Source organism: Chelonoidis abingdonii, chromosome 1 (assembly GCF_003597395.2).
Source record: "Chelonoidis abingdonii isolate Lonesome George chromosome 1, CheloAbing_2.0, whole genome shotgun sequence".
NCBI lineage: Eukaryota > Metazoa > Chordata > Testudines > Testudinidae > Chelonoidis > Chelonoidis abingdonii.
The window spans coordinates 369,289,229-369,315,882 of NC_133769.1; the positions used below are offsets into that span (position 1 = coordinate 369,289,229).

At 45.8% G+C, this 26,654-nt stretch overlaps 1 pseudogene; it reads right to left on the bottom strand.

Moving 5' to 3' along the window:
* Positions 1-14,007: 14,007 nt before the first annotated feature.
* LOC116832112 (olfactory receptor 52M1-like) lies at positions 14,008-15,134 on the bottom strand (annotated as a pseudogene).
* Positions 15,135-26,654: the final 11,520 nt, after the last annotated feature.

A 26,654-nucleotide genomic window follows, 5' to 3' on the forward strand; every position in this document is an offset into this window, starting at 1 on the left:
TCCTTCCATGGCCACCCCTCTGCAGAGAAGCTGGAGAAAACTGCTTTTATCTAGAATTCAGTTACTCCCTTCTACTGAGTGAGTTCTCACTCGGGCTGAGAGTCAATGACCAACCTATGCTTCAGCCTTCTTCTTCTTCATACAAGGTGTGTGAGAGAAGAATACAGGAAAAGCCCAAAGACATAGGGTGTACAGGGGGTTTCTATAACAAAGAGTGAGTTAATGGGGTTTCCATCCATCTAGGTTTTATCTGGACACTCCGTTTTTTGGCTTCTGTGTCTAGGTGCAATGCAGGATTGTTGTGTCACATCCCAATGGCCCCCTCACCATAGAGTCCTCCAGGGAAGGCAGATCAGCATTGTATGTGGCTAACACTGTTGCAAGCATCACAAAGCATTTTGGAGAGGGTCAAAGGTGTGAGTGGAGAGTGGAAGTTTCCTTTGTAGGTACAAGAGGCCAAAAGTGGAGGAAAAAGAGAGCAGAGAATAGGTGAACTCAGCCCTGCAGCTGGCAGGCTCAGTCTGAAGATAAGATGCTGGTCTCCGCCCAAGGACACTGCTCACAGCCGAAACTTGGCTGACAGCTGAGAAAGACGAGGGCTTGAAAACAGCCTAAGCTGCTGTGGGAAGCTGACTACATTGATCTGCACCTGCTGAACAGCAAAGCCAGTGGAGAGGAAAACAAAGCCCAGACCTGCCAGTCTGAAAACATAAGTGAGACAACAAGAAGGAGAGCCACATCAAGCATCCCCGAAGCTAGAATATTTTAAGAAAGGGAAAGAGACCACAGCAAGCCTGTCAAGTATCAGAGGAGTAGCTGCACGCATCCAATGAAGTGGGTATTCATCCACAAAAGCTTATGCTCCAATACATCCATTAGTCTATAAGATGCCACAGGACTCTTTGTTGATTTTTACGGATCTAGACTAACATGGCTACCCCTGTGACACATAGCAAGCTCGTTTGGACTGGTGCAAAGATCACCAGGAACAGAGGGCTCTGGATGAAAACACCCCCAAAGAAGCCCAAGACTTAAAACTCTCGTGCGAGCTGGTGCAATTTGGAGAGCACAACAGATTCTGAGATGGCCTGGGCCCAGGACAGCACCCCTGTCCACCCTTCCTCCCTCTTCTTCTTATGTTACGCCCAGACTTGGCCAGTGTGGGCCGTGTGTGTGTGAGTATGAAAGTAGGTTAGGGCCTGGGGGCGTTAACACTTTCTTTCTTCCCCTGAGTGATGTGGGAGGGTTCCCAGCGCTCTCTGCCGTGATTTTATTATTTTATCAATAAACCTTTAAAATTTAGACACTTGATGTGTTATGTCATCTCCTCCCCAAAAGATCCCATGGCCACAGCCTGATCAACTGTCATCCTGGATGAATTGATAATTAAAATCTGTCACAGTCGGGTGCCTGGTTTTGAACTAGACAGTCCAGCCAAGAAGGACTTCTGGTTGTGTCTGGTTCCTTCGAAGCAGGGTGCAGACATTATGTCATTAACCCACGCCTGCCTCTGCTCAGCCAGGGCCACATCATACCAACAGACAAACCCCTAGTCAGGGTTCAGCAGCTCCTAACCAGTCCCAGAGAAAAAAGATCCCACTTGTTGCAGAGATGGAGGTGGAAAAGAACTAGCCAGTGATGGGGGGAGGGGAGTAGAGAAGCCAGGGACAAGGGCAGGGCAATGGTGGAAGAAATCGGGCTGAGTCTCAATGGACTAGGTGTGGCATGGGATGGGGCCTAGGGGAAATATGTGGGGTAGAGGTCAGTGTCTTAAAGGAATGGGGGGGGGGGGCGAGGATGGAGTCACGGGTTCCAGTAACCAGCAGTTAGAAAGGCGGCAACCCAATGAGTTAATGAGTTGTATACACACTGATTCTCCAGTTTATCAGGATGACACAGTGCAGAAAGGTCAGGGAAGGGTTTAATGTCTCTGTGACTGTCCAGTCAGTGATTCAGGGAAGAGGGACCAGCACCATGTCACCAGCCAGCTCTTCATGGAGCTTGGTCTGAGAGCCAGAGCACCAGGACAAAACGTTAGCTCCCTTTATGAGTAAAGAGCCGGAGCACCCTGTCCCGGATCTGTTTGGTCCTCACCCCGTAGATGATAGGGTTCAGCATGGAGGGCAGCAAGAGGCATATGGTGCCAATGAGAATGTGGAAATTCAGGGCTATATTCTGCCCAAACCAGTATATGAGGGAGGAGAAGAATCCTGGGATGTAAAATGCTAAAATGGTACAGAGGTGGGAGCTGCAGGTGCCAAAAGTCTTGAGCCGGGCATCCTTTGTGGGGAGGCTGAAGATGGCCCTGAGGATCTGGATATAGGACACAGTGATAAAAATCACATCCAGACCCATCAAACAGAATAACACAAAGAGGACGTAGTAACTACTGACGCGGGTGTCAGCGCAAGCCAGCTTCACCACGGCCATGTGTGTGCAGTGCAGTACAGCTGACGGATGATGTCGGTTCTGCAATATGGCCGTTGCCTTACCAGGAAAAGCAAGGGCAATGCTAGCAAGCCGCTGCGGAGCAGCACAGCTAGGCCAATCTTGGCCACCATGGGGTTTGTCAGGATGATGGAATGTCTCAGGGGATCACAGATGGCCACATAGCGATCCAAAGCCATGGCCACGAAGATCCCAGAATCCATCGCTGAGGCGCAGTGAATGAAGTACATCTGGGTGAGGGAGGCATTGAAAACAATTTCCCTGGAATTGAACCAGAATGAAGAGAAACAAAGGAAAGTTTGGAGAAGTGCTGTGGTGGGCTGAGAAGTCCAAAAACCCTAGGTAAGGGGCACCTGGCTTGTGCAGAAGGAGGGCAAGAAGCCCCCCCCCCACGCTGAAGGGCAGGAGAGGGAAGTAGCCCAGGGGAAGGAACCGTCAGTTCAAGTGGTTAACCACTTACCTCAGGGCCCCTGGGTTGGGACCTGGAGTAGAGGGTGGGCCCAGGTCCCTCCCTCTCCACTCCCCTCCTCAAGGACACTAGTGGGGTAATTAAACTACCAATTCAGAGGCAAGCAATGGCGCCCTGAACCTTCCCCAAAGAAGAGAAAGCGCGAGACCCAGCATAACAGTACCGGCAATTTGCCACAATGCTAACCCAGGGGTCGGCAACCTCTGGCTCGTGGCTGGGCTGGGCCAGTTTGTTTACCTGCCATGTTGCAGGTTCAGCCAATCGTGGCTCCCACTGGCCTCAGTTTGCCACCCCAGGCCAATGGGGGAGGCGGGAAGCGGCGCAGGTAAGGGATGTGCTGGCCGCAGCTTCCTGCTTCCCCCATTCACCTGGGATGGTGACCCATGGCCAGTGGGAGCTGCGATCGGCTGAACCAGCCAACGCAGCAGGTAAAGAGACTGGCCCGGTCCGCCAGGGGGCTTACCCTGGGGTGCCGCGTGCCAGAGGCTGCTGACCCCTGTACTAACCTAAACAAAACGAGTGCGTTGGAATGAATTCAGGGCTTACTGGACAGTTGGATCCAGGGGAACAAGTATCACAATAAAACAGCCTGTACTCATATCCGCCTCTGGCTCGACCTGCTCTTTATCTTCTAACTATTGGGACCTTTTGATAGCAACACACTAGAAATAATAAATAATTATCTCTGTTTAATGCATGGAGAGGCTGTGCCCAAGGTCACCCAGTGAATTCATGGCAGAACTGAGTCTATTCACTTCCAGCTCCCTGATGTCTGATAACGCTTTATTTCTAGTTAAATGACTTGGGCCAAATCCTCCTATGGTGTAAGTGGGTGCCACCCCACTGAAATCAGGGAAGATCCTGTGCACTGTGTAAACCAATGGAGAGAAAGCATCAGGCCTTTGTGCTGCTGCAGGGACTGTACGAGCCTGGTCTGAGAGAGACTCAACCCTTCCTGCTGCCTCAGTTTCCCCATCTGTAAAAGGGGGATACTTCCTGGGAGTAATAAGTAATAGTCTGTGAAGCACCAATCAACAGTGAACTCTGTGTCCATCTGTCACCATGCCTCAGTGGGACACAGCTGAGGATGCCAAATTGAGAACCAACTGCTGAGAAATAGTGCAGACTCACCTCAAACTGTGGTTATTCTATCATTAAATTATACCAAGTCAGTAACAAGAGGAAACTTCTGTCTCACCACCCTGGCTAACAGAAACCAAAAAACCAGTCTCCTTAGGCATCCCAGCCCTTGACTCACCACTGGGACACTGGAATGTATGATGAGGGATTACTAAAAACCAGTTTAATCAGATACAGGGTCCTTCCAATCCCAAGAGATCAGTGGCATAGCCAGGCCAATATAGAACTCAGATCTTACTCAATGATCACACAGCTCCCAATCATTTAGTGATTAAAAACTAAAGGATTTATAAGAAAAGGAAAGAAGAGCTATAAATGGTTAACAGATCAGATACATCCAAGTGATTTTTCTGTGTTCAGAGATCAGGACCAGAGCAGTGATGGAATAAACTGCTGGCTTGGAAAAGTCTCCCTGGAATCACCCAATCAGCTTGGGGATTATCAGTCCTTGTTCATAACTTCCTTGTTAGAAATCCAGTCCAGAGAAATGTAACAGGAAATGAAGACGAGATGAAGATGTCTTGGGGGTCCTTCTATATCCTCTGCTCTGTGCATGGAATTTTATTGTCTCATACAAAGCTCCCAGCCCCTGGAAAGTTACTGCCCAATTCGGAGTCCAGGGTCACATGAGCATGTCACATGTCCTTACGTGCTTTGATAACCCACAAGGGCAGCCATTGCCCAAATTCTTGCTGAGGTGTATTTCTTCTACAGCCCATTGTGAGAGCTAAGTGTCCTGGAAGGGCCATCAACACAGAGCTGTCTGGCCTTCATGTAAATGCTACCTGTGTGGTGTTACCCAAACATACAATACAGGTATAAGATACAAGTCTATGGCCAATAATCATAACTTCAGATACAAAGATGATACTTGCATATGCGTATAAGTTTTGTTGCACATGAATAACAATGGTAGCAACAATGATAAAAATGGTCCTATTCAGTCACACAGAATCACACCATGTTCTCCACCCACGATGGTGCTACAGCTGCTGGTTACCTAGCAAAGGACATTGCCCAGAGTCTAGCAGAGCAAGCAGCTGGGACACTACAGCCACTGGAGGATGGGAAGAGCAGATAAACACTTGTTCTCCTCCAGGGAGCCTGCTCCTTGTACAAAGAAAGGAGGAAAGAGGTCTTTGAAAGTGAGAAGTGGACGTCCGTCAACTTGGCTGTTTCCTCCTAGTGTCACCAGCCAGTCCCCTTGGCGTTCAACAACCTTAACTTGTGTTTGACTAAAGCATCTTCCAGAAAGGCGTCCAGGGTTAGATCCACAAAAACACTTACGTAATCACTGAATTTAGGCACTGCTGCCTTTCTCAAACCCCGGCTCATCTCTTGCCTAAACCTGTAGGAGTCTCAGGTTCCACCAGTAGCCTGCACAAAGCAACCTGAATGCTGATGTTGCTCCACCTATAAGGTGCTGCTTCACTAAAAAGCTAACAAGGTGCTAAGAGCCTTAGCTCAGGCCACAATTCTGGTAGGATTCTCCAGCTAGGTGTTCCCTTGCCCATCTCCCCAGCAGACTCAATGTGCTAGGGGTTCTCATACTGCACCTCCCGCATGGGTCCTTGCAGGTCAAGAATGTGTGTGCATGCACATGGGTCCGTGTGTGTGCGTGTGTGTGCACGTCCATTCATGTGTGTGAACCCAAGAATAGCCCAGTGGTTTAACACCCTCACCTGGAATGTGGGTGACCCAGATTCAAATCCCTGCTCCACTGAAGGTTTATTTGTACAAAGTGGAACAGCTGCAGCTGGAGAGACTGAGCACCCCACCCAGAATAGCCTGATGCTCAGGGCACTCACATGGGAATCCTGTGTTTAACATGCTTATCCAAATCAGGGACAGCAGAGATTTTGGACCTGGGTCTCCCATGTCTCTCTCGGTTTCTCATGAGAAAGTGATGACCTGTCCTAGGTAGCTGACTCCAGAAGAGGGGTCAGAGCTGGCAATCCCACCTGGAAATAGGCACCTCTCTCCAGCCCATCTACGAGGCCCCTAGAGGCCCAAATCAATGGGAGTTAGGTGCTTAGGGACCTTTGTGAACCACTAGAAAACTCCCCATTGGATGATGATTCCCCATGGACATCTCCTTTCTGAGATCTATCAGTTAGCCAGTTCTCACTCCATCTAACAAGTGCTCTACTGATGCTGTCTAGGGCTAGTTTGTTAATCTGAGTGTCATGTGGTACTAGATCAAATAACTTGCAATAGTCTAAGTTTGTTCCATCTCCCCAGTTCCCTTTATCACCCAAACTCGTTGTTGCCCCAAAAAGCCCTGAACTGTAGTCCTACCTTTTAACTCTTTATTGACTAAGTCCCCTATCCACTTTTCCATTTTTATGCCCAGGACTGATGTCAAGCTACCAGGCATTTTGTACCCAAATCATCTGTTTTGGAATGCTGACAGAACATTATCACTGGAGATCTCCTCAGACAGCTTTTAGGGCTCTCCAGGTGTGAGATATTTGGGACTGCTGATTTCAAAATCTTGATCCCTAGTAGGTGCTCTTTTCCTATCTCCATAGCTACCAGTTGGTCACAAAGAAGTTCATGTTCATGACTACAGCATCCTGTTTCTTTCAAATATGGGGCAGAAAGGTTTGATAAACATTTTTACCCTTTCTGCGTTATTATTAACAGTGTGATTATCTCCATCTAGTACGGGCCTGTACTGCTATTAGGATTTCCTTTGTTTTTAATGTACTTGCAAATCTTCCTCTTTTTTCATTAGTCCTGCCAGCCATGGGTTAGTCTTTGGTGTCTTTTGCTTCCCTTAGCCATTTTCTAATGGTCTAAGTCTATTCCATCTCCCCAGTTACCCTTATGAGTCACATTTGTTATCATCTAAAAAAAGAAATTACGTCTGTTTGACCCGTCAGATTCTCCATCAAATCATCATTGGCATGACCTGTAGTCCTACCCTTTAATTCTTTATTGACTAAATCCCCTCTCTGATTTTCCGTTATTATGCTCAGGACTGATAATGATACCAGACATTTTATACACAAGTCACCCCTTTTTGGAATACTGGCATAACATGAGCACTCCATCAGGCTGCTAGGATATCCCTGGTTTTCCAATATTTATTAAAAATTAACATCAGTGGGGCAGAGATGTACTCAGACAACTCTCTTAGTTCATGTTCATGAGTACAAGATCCTGCTTCTTTCAAATACAGCACAGAAAGGTTTCTTGAACATTTTTATCCTTTCAGCATCATTAACAGTTTTACTATCTCCATCTAGTAAAGGCCTATATCTCTCTTAGGATTTCCTTTGTTTCTAATAGAGGTAAATATCGTTTTATTTTCCTTTGCCCTGCTAGCCATGGATTTGTCTCTGGTGTCTTTTGCTTCTCTTAGCCATTTTCTATACTTCAGAACTTCTAATTTCCATCAATTGCTATCCACTTCCCCTGCTTTAGAGGCACTAATGGAAGATCTCCTCCTGTCAATGGACGGAGGGGCACACGTCCATGCTCAGCCTCCTGGAACTCATTGCATTATTGACTCTGTTGGCAATGAGATGCTGCTGTCTCACATAAAAGGCACCGAGAGTCTAGAAAGAAGCACTAAAAGGGTCCGAATCCTTCTTGGAGGGATGCACCCAATAAACGGTGATGGGAAGCTGCACCTCCATCACTAGACCCCTCCCTTCTGGATTCCCACAAGGATCCTCTCTGGGGCTTGTCAACATCTCCAGGCAGCTTCTATGGGAACTGTCATACAACATGGACTCAAACACCAACAATATGCAGGTGACATCAAGCTTTTCCTCTCTTTCCCATGCGACCACACCACTATCACCAATATGGCCCTGTTCTTTGCCTTTAGCTACAGAGGAAGCTCAAACCATGCTTGCTAGCTAAACTACAGTGTGTTGGTAACTGCTGGGCTCAGCGAGAATTCATTCACTCTCATTCCAGGGCTTCAAAATCCAGGTGCTCCTTACCAGAGAAATACCCGTGTTAGATGAGCAGGCAGAGAGTTCAGCTATGAGAATCCAAGTGCCCTCAAGCCGGGGCACTCATAAGAACATGAGAACGGCCATACTAGGTCAGACCAAACGTCCATCAAGCCCAGAATCCTGCCTCTGACAGTGGCCAATGGCAAGTTCCCCAAAGGGAATGAACAGACAGGTTATCATCAAGTGATCGCTGCCCTGTCACCCAGTCCCAGCTTCTGGCAAACAGAGGCTAGAGACACCATCCCTGATCATCCTGGCTAATAGCTATTGATGGACCTATGTTCTATGAATCTATCTAGCTCCCTTTTGAACCCTGTTATACTATTGGCCTTCACAACACTCCTCTGGCAAGGAGTTCCAGAGGTTGACAGTGATGTGAAAAAAATACTTTCTTATGTTTCTTTTAAAGCTGCTACCTATTAAGTGCATTTGGTGACCCCTTGTTCTTGTATTATGAAAAGGAGCAAATAACACTTCCTTATTTACTTTCTCTGTACTACTCATGATTTTATAGACCTCTGTCAGATGCTTCCTTAGTCGCCTCTTTTCCAAGCTGAAAAGTCCCAGATTTATTAATCTCTCCTCATACCGAAGCCATTCTATATCCCTAATCATTTTTGTTGCTCTTTTCTAAACCTTTTCCAATTCCAATATATGCTTTTTGAGATGAGGCGACCACATCTGCACACAGTATTCAAGGTGTGGGCATACCATGGCTTTATATAGCGGCAATATGATATTTTCTTTCTTATTATCTATCCCTTTCTCAATGATTCCTGACATTCTGGTTGCTTTTTTTCACTACCACACACACTGAGTGGATGATTTCAGAGAACTATCCACAATGACTCCAAGGTCTCTTTTTTGAGCGGAACAGCTAATTTAGACCCCATCATTGTATATGTATAGTTAGGATTGTGTCTTCCAATGTTGATTCTGTTTTCCACTCCTGAAAAGTCTGACTCAGCCTGGAACATTCAATTTCAATTCCACCTGGGAGAGACTGGGAGGAAATGAACTGACAAGGAGGGAACAAATCCAGTGCAAACACTAATCCAGTCTCTATGCTGCCTATAGGGCCCCCCTTGTTCCAGGGAAGTTTTTGGGGGAAGGGAAAGGTCTCTGTGCCCAGGACAGAACCCCGGCTACACTCCACCCACAGGATCACTCTGTTGGTGTTGGTTTTACTGCATCTGTTCCGTTGAAGTGACTGCAGTGACTGTGATGCATTGGCTGGTTTCTGAGTGGGAGCGGAAGTGGAGTCCTGGAGTGGACACTTACTAGGAGTGGGGAGCTCACAAACTTCAGCTAGTTCTGAAAACATCAGATTCACCTTCAGAGGATGATGAAGATTCAGGTTCCCTCTCTCAGCCTTTCCTCTACGTCCCACCCAATGATCAGTTCCTGCCAGACTGGGAGTCCATTTCCCTCCTGGCATGACAGAGACCATGACTATAGAATGGGTGTCAGGACTCCTGGGTTCTGTCTGTCATCCTGCCACTCATATTCTCCATGGCCTTGCCCAAGACACCTTTTACCTTGTTTTGCACAAAGGGAATTTCTCCTGCAGCTGCATTCCTATTAATCCTTATAAGCAAGAGAGAAGGGGAGAATCTGATGAAGAATTACCAAAGAATCTGCAACTTTTGTATTAGACACAGAAATACTGCCTACATATGCCTTTGTCCCCTAATACCATGTCAGCACAGTAACAGCTTATTGTTATACTTTACCCTAAAATATCCCAAAACTCCCCCACTCTCTTCACATAGTGGCCAGGCACCCCTCCTTCTCTCACACTTAATGGCGGGGCACTCGGGCTGGAGGCCCTGGCTCCAGTTAGCCTGATGCCTTTGTTGTGGAGAAATGGCACACATGAGCAAAGGGGGGATGGTAGCATCAGCATTGCAACGTTGGTATGCCCCACATTTTTCCATAATGGCCCAGCAGTACTGTAACTCCTGTCCTATCTGCCTAGCCCACAATGATGGCAGACCAGAAAAAACCAAACCTGCTGGGAACCCCACCCCCATGGAGATCTTTTGTAAATATTCAAATTAGTGTGATCAATATGCCAAAATGTTGTTCTTATAAATATGTTCTTGTTTGTGTTTGTATGTATTCTGGCTCAATAAAGGCCTATCCTTGTGTCAAGGCCAATTCCCTTAAATAGCAAAAAATATTGTTAAGGGACTTTATCCCCCAATGTGGCCTGCTGACCTCTATTAATATTAACCAAGGCACCCATTTCAAAGGCCAGATCATGCAACAAATTTGCAAGGTTCTCAATGTTACTCAACATCTGCATTGTGCCCACCAACCCCAAAGTGCGGGGGCTGTGGAGCAAAAAAATGGGAAACTAGCACACAAAATCTCAAAAATCTGTGCTAAAACCAACTGAAAGTGGCCTAATGCCATTTCCCTTGCCCTTGTGCACATAAAAAGCACTCCCTCACGGAAACATGGCCTAGCCCCACATCAAATCCTTATGGCCAGGCCCAGAAGGATGCCAGAGTCCCCTCCCCTGCTCCCTCACCAACTAAATTTGCAGCTAAACAATAATACTGTTATGCCATATTGCAGAACACTAATTCAGTGCATTACGTCTATTCACTCACAGGTTCAGAGTGCCCTGCCTAAACCAGCCAATGCACTGTGCCACCCACTGCAGCCTAAAAATTAGGTCTACATCAGGGTGCACCAAAAAAAACAACCTCCCTGAAGCCTGACTGGAAAGGCCCTTACCAGGTCCTGTTGACCACCCACAAAGCGGTCAAATGCAAGAAACTCACCAAAAAAATCCATGCTTCTCATTGTAAACAAACAACTCTGCCCTTGGACTCAGACGTTAAAAAATTCCCAGCCCTAAAAAGAAACGCAAGCAAGAGCAATGGTAACCCCTCTCCAGGTCCCCCTAAAATCCCAGATATAACCTCAAAAAACAAAAATAGACCTCAGCACCTGAACCCATCAGTCAGCAAGAATCAGGGTCACTGCATCCCCCTCCACGCTAGTCAACTAAAACTTTAGCTCACTAAGCAAAAAAATAAAAAAAACATAAAGGCCAAAATACTGCCTTGAAAAGCCCAGTGAAAAGCCTAGCACCCACTGGCACTCAGTTGCTATAACCAATCCTGCTTCAAAATTAAAAATATCAGCCATGGTACAAAAGTGGCTCATGCCCTCTATCTGGTTCACGCGTGTAACCATGCTTTTGCTGTTACTGTTAAACCTCCATAATACCTTTGTGTTTTTTTTAAAAGCCCAAACCCACTAGCAATTCTACATAAAGTAAAGCCCAAAGGTAAAAGTCCCATAAGGTCATTAAACCCGAACCTGGGTTACATGCCAGTAAGCTCTCCCCAGTACAATGCTAAGCCATAGCCGTTCCAAACACACACACACAAACGAACAAAAAACATGCTCGGGCTGCTGTAACCCCTAAAGTTCAAAAATTTCTAACAACAAAGAACACTAGAAGTTGGCCCTGGTTAAGAAAAAACAAAAACAAAATATTATAAAATGGCAACAAAATAAATATATATATAAAAGCCATTCTTAAAATTGTGGTATTAATTGGGCTTTGGGGTTTATCCCACAGGATGCACCCTGTGTTTTCAAACAAGTATCATCAAAATGTACTGCCCTCCCTAATTGGCTTCCCAATAGTAAATACCAAAAACATCTTACTACCACAAGTATTTCCCCTGCCCCTATCCCTGTTACCACCTCTATCCCTGTTGTTAACCCCAGAGTGTCAGCATATTCTAGTAAAACCCAATGGCCAAAACCTTCACATCTTAGTAACCTACTAAATTACTGTTCAAAATACATATATTTTAAACTCCAAAATATTTCATATTGGCGAGTGGTTAAGCAAAAAACAAATAAAACAGCAGTAATGGTGCCAAAGGCTCTCTCTCCAAATACGCCCCAAAATGCACAACTGCATGGTTCTATAAAATTCCATAATGGGGTAACTATAATGGCCTCCCCTAAATTCTGCAGTGTAACAAATAAAGTAGGCCCTTACTGCTGTTTAATCACCCAATTGGTAAATAAGCAAACAAATACCCAAAGGGCTTGCTGCCCCACAGAAATGTCTGCCTGTACTGGATTGCTCCCAGTAACTAATAATGTAACCTATTGCAACATCGCAACATGTTCCTTCCTATGCATTTAATGCTGCTGCCTTCCAAAAAAAGGTGCTATTATTCAGTCAACAAATATGGTACAAGCCTTCTCAAAAACAAAATGTGTTAACATTTCAATAAACCCTACTCAATGCTACTCTAAAACCTGTCAGGTTCACACTGCCCTTATCTGGCTTCCAGGTTACCTCTATATATCCTAATTGCTCCAAAAAAGCTTCTATTAGCTTAGCACAGCAGAGGGCCTGGGCTTCCCCTAAAAATGAAAAAAAGCTTGGCCAAACACCTATGGGATGGTGCCAACAGTGTGGCTGCTGTTTAAAACATTGACATGCTATGAGGAGAGAGAGAAGGCAGGTCTCTAGGGATAAGCTACTGAAGGGATAAGCTACTGAATTTACAAATATGGCTTTTGAGGAGAAGCTAAGGCAGCACATAATTTCAAACATCCCATGAATATGATCAATATTATGATTAATAGGGCTAACATTTCTACAACATGAGCAATATGACGAAGAAGTGAATAAGTGTCCATTAGGCCTGTCCAAAGGGCACAAGCAATATCAGTTCAAGCACAATCAGCAGGTAGTTCAGCAGCCAGGTGGAAGGCATTCATCCTTCAAAGGGCCTTGGCTTCCAAAATCTGCGTTCAGCGATGCTCAACCTGGAGCTCCTGGGGTAGCTGTATCACATAGTCCCAGTTCATTCAGATGGTTAGTCCAGTTAGTAGGTACTGTTGAGTGTCCAGTTACATTAGGCCGATGCATAGCTGGTATATGGATCTGATAAGTGAAGTTTCCCAGCTGCAAGGAAACGTCTCCTGGTCCAAATCCCACCCACTCCACACGCCGTCCACCCTCCAGAACCTGGCCATTAAGCACGGCCAATCTCTCCCAGCAAATTTTATTTCCCTGTTCCACCCAGTGCTGAGGGAGTACTGGTTCTGAACACTGCAGAGGTGGTGGTTTCTGTGGCCAGCCTTTCCAGGTATTTCTATGTCCCATCCATGCAAGACCCATCAGTGGGTAGGATACCTCGGACCCCATCAGAAACCATGTGTCATTATTTGTTATTACTACTTGCCAAACAATTTCTTGGGACCATTTCCACTTACACCCACCCCCGAACCCTGGCTGTGAAAGGATGGCTGAGGTCCATTTTTATTCAGACACTCCCCTGACAGTAAGGGTACACCAGCCCAGTGTGCAGTCCCTCAAAATTGTCTGCCAGGTGGCTCTCAAGGGTCAATACACTTTTAATTAATTTGCTACGTTGGTACCCTCCAACCCAGATGACCATAAACCCCAGGTAGTATCCTGCAAGGGGTATTAGCTGTTTGGCAAGGGGGGAAGGTTAGCCCAGTGGTTTGAACATTAGCCTGTTAAACCCAGGGTTGTAAGTTCAATCCCTAAGGGGGCCACTTAGGGATCTGGAGCAAAATCCTACTAGTGAAGGCAGCAGGCTGGGCTTGATGATCTTTCAGGGTCCCTTCCAGCTTTATGAAACAGGCATATGGTATGATACCCTCCAGTGGCTGTATTTGCATCCCAGATCCTGTATGTGTGCACCTTTGAGACACAGCAATGTTCAGGCCTGTGATCGGCTGGATCACAGAAACCCCACGGGAACTGCAACCTGATGTGCCAAGGCTACTTCTGCCTCTGCTTTCCTGCCCTGGCAGCTTAGGATTTCAGTGTCCTGCCTGGTTTGAGACAGATTAACTAGCCTGGGAAAGGAGGTGTCAGGTGTCCAATTATCAGTAGTTAGAAAGGTAGCAACTCTATAAGTTAATGAGATGTGTACAGATGGATTCCTCAGTTTATCAGGCTTACACAGCACAGTAAGGCCAGGAAAGGGTTGAATGTCTCTTTGACTGGCCAGTCAGTGATTCAGGGAAGGGGGTCCAGCACTGTGTCACCAGTCATCTCAGCACAGAGCTTGGTCTGAGCGCCAGGAGAAAACTTTAGTTCCTTTATAAGTAAAGAGTGGGAAAAGCCTGTCCCGGATCTGCTTGGTCCTCACCCCGTAGATGATGGGATTTAGCATGGGAGGCACCAGGAGGTACACATTGGCCATGAGAACATGGAAATGCAGGGGCACATTGTGGCCAAACTGATGTGTGAGGGAGGAGAAGAGAGCTGGGATGTAAAAGGATAAGATGGCACAAAGGTGGGAGCTGCAGGTCCCAAAAGTTTTGAGCCGGGTGTCCTTTGTGGGGAGGCTGAAGATGGCCCTTAGGATCTGGGTCTAGGACATGGCAATAAAAAACAAATCCATAGCGGTCACCAAGAATGTCACAGAGAGGCTGTAGTAATTACTGACACGGATGTCAGTGCAGGCCAGCTTCACTACGGCTAGGTGCTCACAGTATGAGTGGGGGATGATGTTGGTTCTACAATATGGCCACTGCCTCACCAGGAAAGGATGGGGCAGCATGAGCATGAAGCCACGCAGAACCACGGCCAGTCCAATCTTGGCCACCACAGGGTTTGTCAGGATGATGGAATGTCTCAGAGGATCACAGATGGCCACATAACGATCAAAAGCCATGGCCACAAAGACCCCAGACTCCATCGATGTGAAGCAGTGAATGAAGTACATCTGGGTGAGGCAGGCACTAAAACCTATCTCCCTGGAATTGAACCAGAAGATGCTCAGTGTTTTGGGCAGGATGGAAGTAGACAGGATCAGGTCAGTGACAGCCAGCATGCAGAGGAAATAGTACATGGGTATATGGAGGCTCAGCTCCATATTCACAATGAACAGGATGCTGATGTTCCCCAAGATGGCTATGGCGTACGTGGCAGAGAAGGGGATGGAGATCCATACATGGGCCGCCTCCAGGCCAGGAATGCCCAGCAGGAGGAAGGTGGAGGGGTTGGTGAAGTTGGTTGTGTTGGAATCTGACATGGAGTACGGGAGAAAGTATGTAACTCTGAGGCAGAACTATGTAACCAGAATCTAATGTATATTCCCTGAATTTCTGTCTGTGTCCAGGCTCTAGGGTGTTGGTTGCAGTACAAATGCCTGTTGGAGAGACAAAGTTAATATGAGACACAACATGTACTACTGGAGGCTATTCTCTTGGGTGAAGCAGATTGATTGCTCCTCACACACAGGAAAATGACATTTTCATTACTCAGATAAATTAATTGTGAACAACTGACCCTACTAATGTCAATTCCATATTTTATGATTCTCCATGCATCAATAATTCCTACACATCATGATGTGTAAAACCTTTAAAGGAGCCAGCAGGAAACGTGAGTGTGGATACTGGTTACCCGTCATTGTTCCTTAGGGCTTGTCTACACTGCGAAGTTTTTTCGCCAAAAGGCAGCTTTTGGTGAAGAAACAGTGGAGGTGTATACTCTGCAAAGCCTCTTTCAATGACTGAACTGCTCTGTTTCAGTGAGATTAAAAAACCACCTTGACAAAAGCTGTAAGGCTTTTTAATCTAACGTTTTGTTACCAAAGTGCCAGTGTAGACACTTGCACTTGATTTTATCACAGTAATAGGCCTTCAGAAGGTATCCCGCAATGCCCATCCTGACCACTCTGGTCAGAAGTTTCAGCTCTGTTACCCTGTTTCCAGTTAAACATCTTCCCCCCACCTCGTAAAGTCCTGGGACATTTGAAATTCCTCTTCATGTTTGCTCGGTGTGGAGAGCTCACATCACATGTTCCCAGATAACCATGATGAATCCACGCAGCAATTGCCCTCCCACTTGGACCACTTCAGAACTGCTGGATCTACTCAGTATTTGGGGATAGGAAGCTGTGCAGTCCCAGCTGTGCTCCACTTGTAGCAAATTTGATGCCTATGGGCCGATTTTGCTCAGCTTGTGGGAAAAGGGCTATGATCGGAACACACTGCATTGCAGAGCAAAGGTGAAGGAGCTGCGGCACGCATACCAGAAGGCAAGGGAGGCAAATGGTTGCTCCAGTGCTGTGACCCAGACCTGCCGTTTTTATAAGGAGTTGGACACTATCCATGGTGGTGACCCCACCTCAATAGCCAAGAACCCTGTGGATTCATTGGTCGGGCTGGAACTGACAGAAACTTGACTTAATCCAGAGGAGGAAGCCATCTATGAAGAGTGAAGGTAGAAGATGTGGAGCCCATGCTGGTTTTGCCCAGTGTTGTGTCCACTCAGGAGCTGTTCTCTATTCCAGAGATGTCCAACCAGTCTCAGCAATCACAATCGGATGAACAAGAAGCAGGAGAAGACACCCCTGGTAAGTGATTTTGCTTTGTGAAGTGTGGAGATGTGTTGAGGGTAGAGAAATATACAAGTCTGGCTGTGTTTCTGTGTGCTGGGTATTTTCCCGTGCAGCTAGACAGTATGTTGGAAGAGGTTGTTGATGCACACCGAGATGTCACAGGAATCCTCCAGAGAGATCTCTAGGAAACTTTCCTGCAGACTCCACAATTCTGTGCTGTTCCTTGGCAGAGCTTCTTTGGTCCTTTGCCCATTGAGGAACACTTTCTGTGCCATTCTGCAATTACTCGGGCAAGGATCAAAGCGGCACACAGGCAAGCAGCATAGGGAAGGGGGAGGAAGCCACAAGTGTGTAGTAGATGCACCCTTGCTTCCTTGCTTACCCTCAGGACAAAGATATCTGCTACAATGACCCCCACCTGTGGAACAGGGTGGGAAACTTTAGAATATTGCCCCCTGAGAAGTGCCCCGCAACCCCTTAAACATTGCTTTTCTCCCACGCACAATGTCCCCTGCTCCTGGGTATACTCACGATATACTCGGTGGTGTTCGCTGGCATCTGTGCTTCTCAAGGGCCAGCCAGAGAGTGACTGATGTGTTACCAGCGGTATATTTTACTGTAGCTTTTCAATGCTGTGTGAGAACTTAACAATAATGACTGTTTATTGTTGCTCATGCTTCCCCAGATATTTCCTTGAAAGGAGGCACCTGTTCACCCCAGTCGTGCATCTCTACTGGATAAGAAAGTGCTCAAGACAGAGCAAGGAAGATAAGTTCTGGCAGGTGCTTCAGTACTCAGATGCAGAAAAGACGGAATGGGGGAAGTGGATGGAATATGACAAGCAGGAAAGAAAAGGAAAGGAGGCATGCACTAGGGGCACAACAGAGAGGTTGGTAAGTTTCGGAGCCACAAACCGACACACTGCAGTCATTCATAACCCTCCGGACTGGACAGATGCGTGTCTGCCTGCCCCTTCATCACATTCAGAGCTCTTTCCCATGCCCTCCCCAGATTCCACCTGCACATCCATTTGCGATTTCTGGGACTTCATGCTTTCCTCTACACTGCACCCCTGCAGACAGCTTTTCAAATGACAGCTGGACTGACACTCAGCTCCAAAAGTCAGTCCTCCACAGGTATCTTCCCCTCCCAAGAAGGTGAGTTTGTCTGTGTGTGTCTGCATGGTGTTGTGTTTTTTGGGTAAGAAAGGCAAAGTTATTTGAATAATAAGCATGCTATATTTGTTTCTGTGTAAGTTACAATGGCAACAGTGAACGAGTAAGCAGTTTTATCATTTCCTTACGTTGAATCCTGGGCTTGAACAAAACTGGACTTCATTATGCATTACAGTTCCAAGCATAGCAACAAACATTACTGAAGAAGAGCATCTTGCATCTGAAGAAGTGAGGTTTTTTACCCACAAAAGCTTATGCCCAAATAAATCGGTTAGTCTTTAAGGTGCCACTGGACTCCTTGTTGTTTTTGTGGATACAGACTAACACAGCTACCCCCAATATTTAACAAACATTACTGGTTCTCAATTCCAAAGTGTTGCCTCAAAGCCTCTCTGATTCAAATTGCCTCCCATTGTGCCCCTCTAATAACCTTGGTGTCTGGCTGCTCAAAATCAGCAGCCAAGTGTTCTGCATCAGCAATGCACCCCTGAGCAAACTTTTTGCCCTTTCCTGCACAAATATCATGCAATATGCAACACATGGCTATGACCATGGGAATATTTTCCTCATTTAGGTCTAACCTGTCATAAGGGCCTCTCCAGCGCCCTTTTAATATGCCATACACATATTCTACGGTCATCCTGCACCTACTCAATCTATTTTTGAAATGCTCCTTACTGCTATCCAGGCTTCCCATTTACAGCTTCATAAGTCCTGGCATTAAGGTGCATGTCGGGTCTCCCAGGATCACGATGGGTATTTCAACATCCTTACGGGGATCTTCTGGTCTGAAAAGAAAGTCCCCATTTGCAGCTTTATGTAAAGGCTTCTGTTCCTAAAGATTCATGCATCATGAAATTCTCTGGACCGCCCTGCTCTGATGTCAGTTAAATGCCACGGTGATCCACAAGTGCCTGTAACACCATAGAGAAGTTCCACTTCTGATTTAATTACAATATTGCAAGGTACTTTGGTACCAAAATTGGAATATGCATGCCATCTATCACCCCTCCACAGTTAGGGAAACCCATTTCTGCCAAGCCATCCACATATTACACATCCCCAAAGGCTGATTTCCTGACTGCAAACAGATTTGCAACCGACCAGTAGCAGCTTGGAATCACCATTTCCACACTGCAATCACTAAGTGCTTCTCCACCAAAAGGGCAGGTCTCATTTGGGTGTCCTTGCATCTTAGGGCTGGGGTGAGCTCAACACACAGTTTCAGGAAGGTGACTTTCCTCATCCGAAAGATCTGCAGCACTGCTCATCATTCCAAACCTACATAACGATTTCCCGAACCCAAAAATAATGTTCCACCATGTTCAGTTGTTCCATGAATGCCAAAAGCAACCTAATGCTGCTACTATCCACAGGCAGCTGTGACTCCTGTTGCCTTTGCAACTTCAAGATTGATTTCACTGCTCATTGCAGAGCAGCGCGGGATCCATTCGTGCAAATAGAGGTGACAGGCTGAGCAGAAAACAAGGGATGTTGAAAAGTGCTACGAATTGGAGATGGGAAAACATGGAATGCTGGGACAGAAAACAACGCATCATGAAACATAGAGCTTGAATCCATGATGCGCTGTGATCCACTCCAACTTCCCAAAACCCCTAATAGCACAAGATGGAGAGCCGAACTGTGCGATAGCTACCCACAGTGCATTGCTCTCATTGTTGCTGCAACCACCCCATATGTGGATGTACTATGCTGAAAGAGAAAGACAGTGTGAACGAGCAACAATGATTTTCTTTAAAGGCTTTTTGGTCATTGACCAAAGTTTTGGCAAAAATATCTGCCAATGTACACATAGCCTTAATGCAATGAAAACCAGGCTAGAGAAACCATGCTGTAAGGAGTTTCCCATTCACCTAGTTACTGAAATCTGAGAATAGAAAATAAAAAAAACTTTTGCCAAGACATGTGCCAGGGGAAAACATCCCAACTAGAACACACCTCAGGGAAAATCTTGGGGATCACTGATAGCAGCTCCATGGAAACACCTGCTGATTTGCAGTAGTGGCGAAAACAAAGACAATGTCCAGATGCCTAGGGAGAGAGATGAAGAATAACCTGCTCTGGATGCGTGCTCAGTTTTTGTCACCAGTATCTAAAAGACAAAGCAGACAGAAAGAGATTTCCGAGACAGGCTCTGAGAATGGGGAAGACTACCATATGCAGACTGAAAAGTTTGGAACAGTTTAGTTTAGAGAACAAGACAAAGAACAGTGTGAGGCTGTAGTCCATATGATTTTATAAAAAATATGCTAATAAGTGAATATAATGGAACTGGAATATGCTTCATGCAAAATGTCTCTTGTAAGGTATCATTACAAAGCTTACAATCTACTGAGTGTGATCATCCTATTTGTATAAATGTATCATTCTTGTACCTAAAACTAGAAATATCAACTATAACTCTGAGGACCTATTGTAATTATGCAAAATGTGGACAATTAATGGTGGTTTGGAATCTTGATGGGTCCCATCCACTAGGACAATTGACTGGGGCTCTGTTTCCAGACAAGCCTTCCAGTGAGTCAGGCCGGGAGGAATGAAGCTTGGGGTTTAATAGTGACATGTGATCATGTCACCTGAACTGGATTCCATCTTTAACCTGGTGCTTTTCCAGTTAGGAGAGGTGGGAACGCAGAAGGATAAAGAATTCCCTCCTTATGCAAAAGATATATAAGTGGGTGGAACAGAACAAAGAGAGGAGCCATCATAAAGAATCCCCTAGCTACCACCTGAGCTGGAACAAGGGCTTTATCAGGGGAAAGGATTGTGCCCAGACTAGGAAGGTGTCCAGACTGAGAAAAGAAACTTATTGAAACATCTCTAAGGGTGAGATTTTACCTGTATTCGGTTGTATTACTGTATTAGGTTTAGATTTGTGGGTTTTATTTTATTTTACTGGGTAATTCACTTTGTTCTGTCTGTTACTACTTGGAACTACTTAAATCCTCTTTTCTGAATTTAATAAAATCATTTTTTACTTGTTAATTAACTTGTTATTAATACCTGGGGAGGGCAAACAGCTGTGCATATCTCGGTACCAGTGTTATAGAGGGTGAATAATTTATGAATTTACCCTGTATAAGCTTTATACAGGGCAAAATGGACTTATTTGGGGTTTAGACCCCACTGGGAGTTAGGCATCAGAGTGTTAAAGACAGGAACACTTCTGTAAGTTGCTTTCAGTTAAGCCTGCAGCTTTGGGGCATGTGGTTGAGACCCTGGGTCTGAGTTTGCAGCAGGCTAGCGGGTCTGGCTCAAACCTGGCAGGGTGCTGGAGTCCTAAGCTGCCAGGGCAGGAAAGCAGGAGCAGACGTTGTCTTGGCACATTATTTGGCAGTTCCCAAGGGGGTTTCTGTGATCCAACCAGTCACAAATGGGGCGTATGATAGAGGAGAACAAAATAAAAGAATGGGACTGAGGAAAATTATCAGCAAAACTGATTGGGAGGAAAATGTTCAACAGAAAAATGGGAATGAAAGTTATGAGTTCTTTAAGAAGAGTTTGTTGGCTAGCTAAAAATCATGATTCCATAGTCAAGGAAGAGGAGAACTTTGGCTAAAAACCCAGTTCAGTGGCAAAGTGAAGGCAGCAATTATGTGGGAAAAAGCAATATATACAAATGGAAAAAAAGAGGAAATAGATAGTAAGCAATACAAATTGGAAGTTATGGAGATTATAAGGGATATTAAAGACATCAGGGAAAAATCTATGCTCGGCAGGGCAAAGGATAACAAAAAGGAGGTTATTAAGGACATTAAGAACAAGAAAAATCCGAGAAAAGGTTTAGGTCAATTCCTAGAGGAGAAAGGAAAGTTCTTAATGTTGTAGAAAATGTAGGTGTGTTGCAGAAATAGTTTTGTTCTGCATTTGGAAAGAAGCAGTATGAGGAAGCAGTGATGAAATACTCTCCAGTCCATTAACTGCCAATGAGAATGTTAAACAGCATAAAACTGATTTCCTCCTTTAATGAGAGTACACGTTTGGTTCATCAAGCGTACTGTGCAGATGCAATAAACTTCAATTTCTCTGAAGCATTTGATTTAGTAGGGAAAAACATTCAGATGAACACTCAATAATATCAGTAGAGCACACGTAAAATATACCTCAAAATAGCTAACTGAGAGATGTCAGAAAGCCATTGTCAAGGGGCCAGTGTCAGCAAATGGGGCTTTTTCTAGTGGGATTCTGCAGGGATCAGTTCTAGGCCTGATGCTATTCAATATTTTCATCAAGGATCTGGAAGGAAATAGAAAATCACTGCAAATAAAATCTGTGGACAACCCAAAGACTGGGTGATAGTATTCATCTACTCAGCACTAGTTAGGTCTCAGCTGAAGCACTGTGTCCAGTTTGGTCACCGATGTATAGGAAGGATATAGAAAACCTGGAAAGAATCCAGAGTTGAAAGACAAAGAGGATCCAAGGGATGGAATACAAAGCAAATGAGCAAGGGCTGAAGGAAGTGGGTATATTTAGCTTGGAAAACAAGAGATTGAGAGGAACTCACCACAGTGGTCAGGACAGGAGTCAGTGGGTTCAAACTACACCAGACCAAATTTAGATGAAATTTCAGAAAGTTCCTAACTGTAACAGGAGGATGGTGAAAGAGATGTCTCGGGAGGTTGTGGAAGCTTCTTTTCTGGAGGTTTTTCAAAGGAGGCTGGATAGTCATCAATCTAGTATGATTTAGACCCAGCAAATCCTGTACCATGGCAGGGAGTTAGTCTACATGTCCCTTGCCATCCCTTCTCACCCTGTGGCTCTATGATTCTACAATGTAAAATACTAGTATAGACCAGGGCTTAGTCTGAAACAAGTTATTGAGCTCAATATAGGTGTAATTGGGTAAAATTTTATGGCCTGTGTTATACAGGATGTCAGACAGGATGATCTAATGGTGCCTTCTAATGCTGAACTCAATGAATCCATTGATAAAGAAAAGATAAAGATCAGACATTAATATTTACTCGGTCTCACAACGCATGAACAAGGGAATATTCAATTACATTGAAAATCTGAACATATAACATTGAGAAAAGAAAATTGTTTACATAATCCTTCTTTGGCCTATGGAACTCCTTGGCTTTGCCTTTACTGGAGAAGTGTTTAGTTGAATGGGATTCACAAATGGATTAGCAGTTGTATGAGGTGCTGGTGGCACCATGAATAGTTAAGGCTGTCTGACACCTTCCATTAGAAGATCTGATTTTCAGTTGCTATTTAGTTTGCCAAATGTTAACCATTTGGACTGAAATTTCCCACTCTGAGTATCTGCTTCTGGCTGAATTGTTCTGTGAAAGTTTCAGGTGTAACAAGTCAGCAGACTTTTTGAATGAAGCTAGGAGAGAAGATGTCTTGCCTATGTTGAAAAATTCTTAGAATTGTTCCAGCGAGGAGCCCTAGCACTTTCATGCTCTCCAGCTGATAAAAGTCAGGTAATAGCTGCCTCCTTAACAGCCAGAGCACTGAAATGCAAGAACAGGAGGTGATAATGTCTGTGCATTAGCACACAGCTGGATCCTGAGGTCTTTAATCAATCTTTACTTCAAAGTGAGTTTTGCCTCAGTGTGGCCTGAGCAATGTATGGGCCACGGCCTCAGAATTTATACATCTACTAACAATTTTCATCCTGAAGGATCCACTGTGCCACTGAAATGCAGCCACCTGGGGATAGAGGCCATCAGCTGGGGTGGGAGGGAGAGCACAGCAAAGAGTGACATTTTGGCTAGTGAGACGGGAGCAAATTCATCCTCTCTGGGAAGGGTCCTGGGATGTTTGCTGGCTGTGCAGATCGGCAAGGACCACAGACCTATTCTCTATCCCATCACACCCACATTGCTCTGGGTTTGTTGAGCATTGGAATGCCTCAGCAAGAGATGAGTACCTGTGAATCCTGACACAGAAGCATCTTCCCTGGGAATCCCCCTCAGATAGCCGTGTCCCACACCTCTCTTGCCCCAGCATCTGCAGAAGCATCCCACGCCGAGAGCTGACACACAGGTGTACAGCACTTATAATATAGCTCTGTGCAATCCCAGGTGGGTTTGCTCAGCCTCTAGTGGAGAAGCTAGATCTGGATGTAAACAGGCTGGAGACAGGCCTGTCTGCACTTTTGTGCTATTTTTCCACCTTTAGGAGTAAACAGTAATTAAAGGACCTTCCCTAGGGGGTTGAGAACTCTTGGGCTGTGTGCTAAAATAGAGAGGAATTGGCTGCTCTGATAATTTGTGTATATTTAAAAAATATGGACAATTAGGAAGAAAACTAAGGATAGTGCCTAGGTCCACATAGGTTCTGAGACCTTGTAAATGCCCAAGATGGATAGGTAGGTAGTAGACAGACAGATATGGAGATAGATGACTTAGGGGAGATACGAACAACTTCTGCAGACATACTGGACTATCTGTAATTCTCAACAGTAACAAGCATCAAACTGTGAAGCACCTTTCACTGAAGGATCTTCAAAACTTCTAACAAAGGAAAGTCACTATGAACTTTATACAGATAGGAAAGCGAGACACAGAGAAAGGTGACTTGGCCAAGGTCTCACGGAGACTGAGTGTCAGGATGACAGACAGAACCCAGGAGTCCTGACTTCCCTGCCATAACCACGGTCTCTCTGTCACGCCAAGAGGGAAATGGACTCCCGCTCTGGCAGGGGCTGTTCATTGGGTGGGATGCAGAGGAAAGGCTGGAAGAGGGAGGCTGAGCCTTCACCATCCTCTGAAGGTGAATCTGAGATTTTCAGAATTAGCTGGAGTTTGTGAGCTCCCCGCTCTTGTGAGGTGTGAACTCTGGGACTCCACTTCTGCTCCCACTCAGAAAACTTCCAACGCATCACAGTCACTGGAGTCGCTTCAGGGGAATAGTCTCAATAAAACCAACACCAAGAGAAAGTTCCTGTTGACAGAGAGCAGCCGGGGGCCTGCCCTGGGGACAGAGGCCTCGCCCTTCCCCAAAGCTGCTGTGGGAAAAGGGGGGCCCTATAGGAAAGATAGAGGCTTGTTCAGCGTTTGCGTTGGGCTTGTTCTCTCCCTCTCGGTTCATTTCCTCCCAGTCTCTCCCTGGTGGAATTGAATTCGATTGTTCCAGGCTGAGTCAGACTTTCCACACCGAACAGGGGCCCCGTGTCCACCTATATTCGAGTTACTAACACATTGTAGCTGGCAAGAATGTTTGACCTTCTTCTAGAGCTAAAAGCAAAGGGGGGTAGGCCCATTTGGCTGGATTATTGTGATTGAAATTTATTATTGTTATTATTATTAACTGAATTGTGGAAGCCTCTGGAGGCCCCGCTCCAGTTCAGGGCCCCGTGTGCTGGGCCCTTTGCAAACCCAGAAGGAGAAACAGCCCCTGCCCCAAGGAGCTTAGAAATCAAATTAAGACAAGACATAGCTACTGTGTGTAACAAACCAGAGAGGGGGCATGAGGGGAGATGGGGGAGTAACAGCACTAAGAATGGGTGGTTACATAGGCTGCTGGGTGGGTGTGAGACAGTGGAAATGCACAGTCCTGTCCTGGTTGTTGGAAGAGTGTCCTGGGCCTTTAAGAGCAGATCACGTCTTCAGGGGAACTAGATGGGGGTCAATGAGAACGGGCCACTGAGTGGCGGCTGCAGCAGACACATCTGGGAGCTGGTGAGTCTCCATTAGCTTTTGTAACTCTGCTTTCGCACTAATCACGCCTCCCTCCTTCGAGTGCAGGACTGAGCCTCCTTCTTACAATTCCCCAGGAGAACCCCCCCCTGGTAACAGAGGGTGACCAGAGACAGGCAAGGCCAGCAAGGCTGGTGGGAGGAACGCCCATGGAGATGGATAACTGAAAGCCTTCAGGAGTTGAAGCTCTCGGGTTATCAGCTGAATATGGGAAGAGATTCAGGCAGAGATTTGAGATCTATCTATGCATAGCAGCTGGGTTTGAGGAGAAAGAGCAGCAGACAAATTTGTCAGTCCCAGGCACCCCGTTCCCATCATCCTTTCCCTTCACTTTTGTGGGGGGGTGGGGAGGGTCTGGGGCGGCATCACCCCCACCCCACTAGATGCTACTAAAGTGGGCCAACATCCCTGTACTACAGAGCTGAAGCTATGAGGCCACTGCAGCTGCTTCACAGTTAACAGATAACTCTTCAGTGCTCAAGGTTGCTGGGGGTGGAGCAAGGTGCACCCATCTCATTCTTCATGTCCACACGGGAGGCAGTGCACTGGGAAATGAATAGCTTACAAGCACCGACACTACAACGTTTTGGTTTCTGCACTGAAGGCATTGCTGGGAGTGTTATATATGTAAACCTTCCTGTCCTGTCAGAGTTGGCAGCAATAAGGGCCAGGTTCAGATCCAGAGTTCCTTTTCAATAGCACAGTGCAAAACCGGTCTCGACCCCCACCCAGTTGACTGGAACAAATTACATATCATCTCCCTGGGCACTCTAAATGCAACATCTCCTCTCGAAGCACAGAGTCGGAGTGTAGCACAGAGCCTTTTAAACAAGGGAGCGGAAACTAATGCAGCTATTCATGTTGGGGAAACACCACAATCAGGATTCTAACACCAATATGAGCATCTCCCAGCCTTCCACTTGGCACTTTCCATATCAATTTCTGCTACCTGATGTGCCCTGGCCAAATGTGCCCACCCTGGTTTGAAGAACAGACGAAGGAGAAGAGAAGCTGTTTAACTTGTGATGGGAGATTTCTCTATCCTGAGAATGGCTCAGGTTCTGATTGTCCAACTCGCAACAAGACAGGCGATGACGCAGCAAGATCCAACTATCATAGCTCTTATTATAAGCATGGCAATACAACCATGAGAAACTACCATCTCAACTCCATATACAACCAGCCTCCACCACCACCCGCAATGCAAACATGCTTTATGCTATTTCCAACATGTCATAGCCCATTCATCAACGTCATGTACTATACCTTTTCCACATATACTTTTCTTCAGCATTACAAGAGAGGAACAAAGAACAACTGTTATGTTCCTTGATAATGCTTTCATGGTTAGTACAAAAAATATATTCGCTTCAAAAGCTCTACAAACTTTTCCAGCCTAC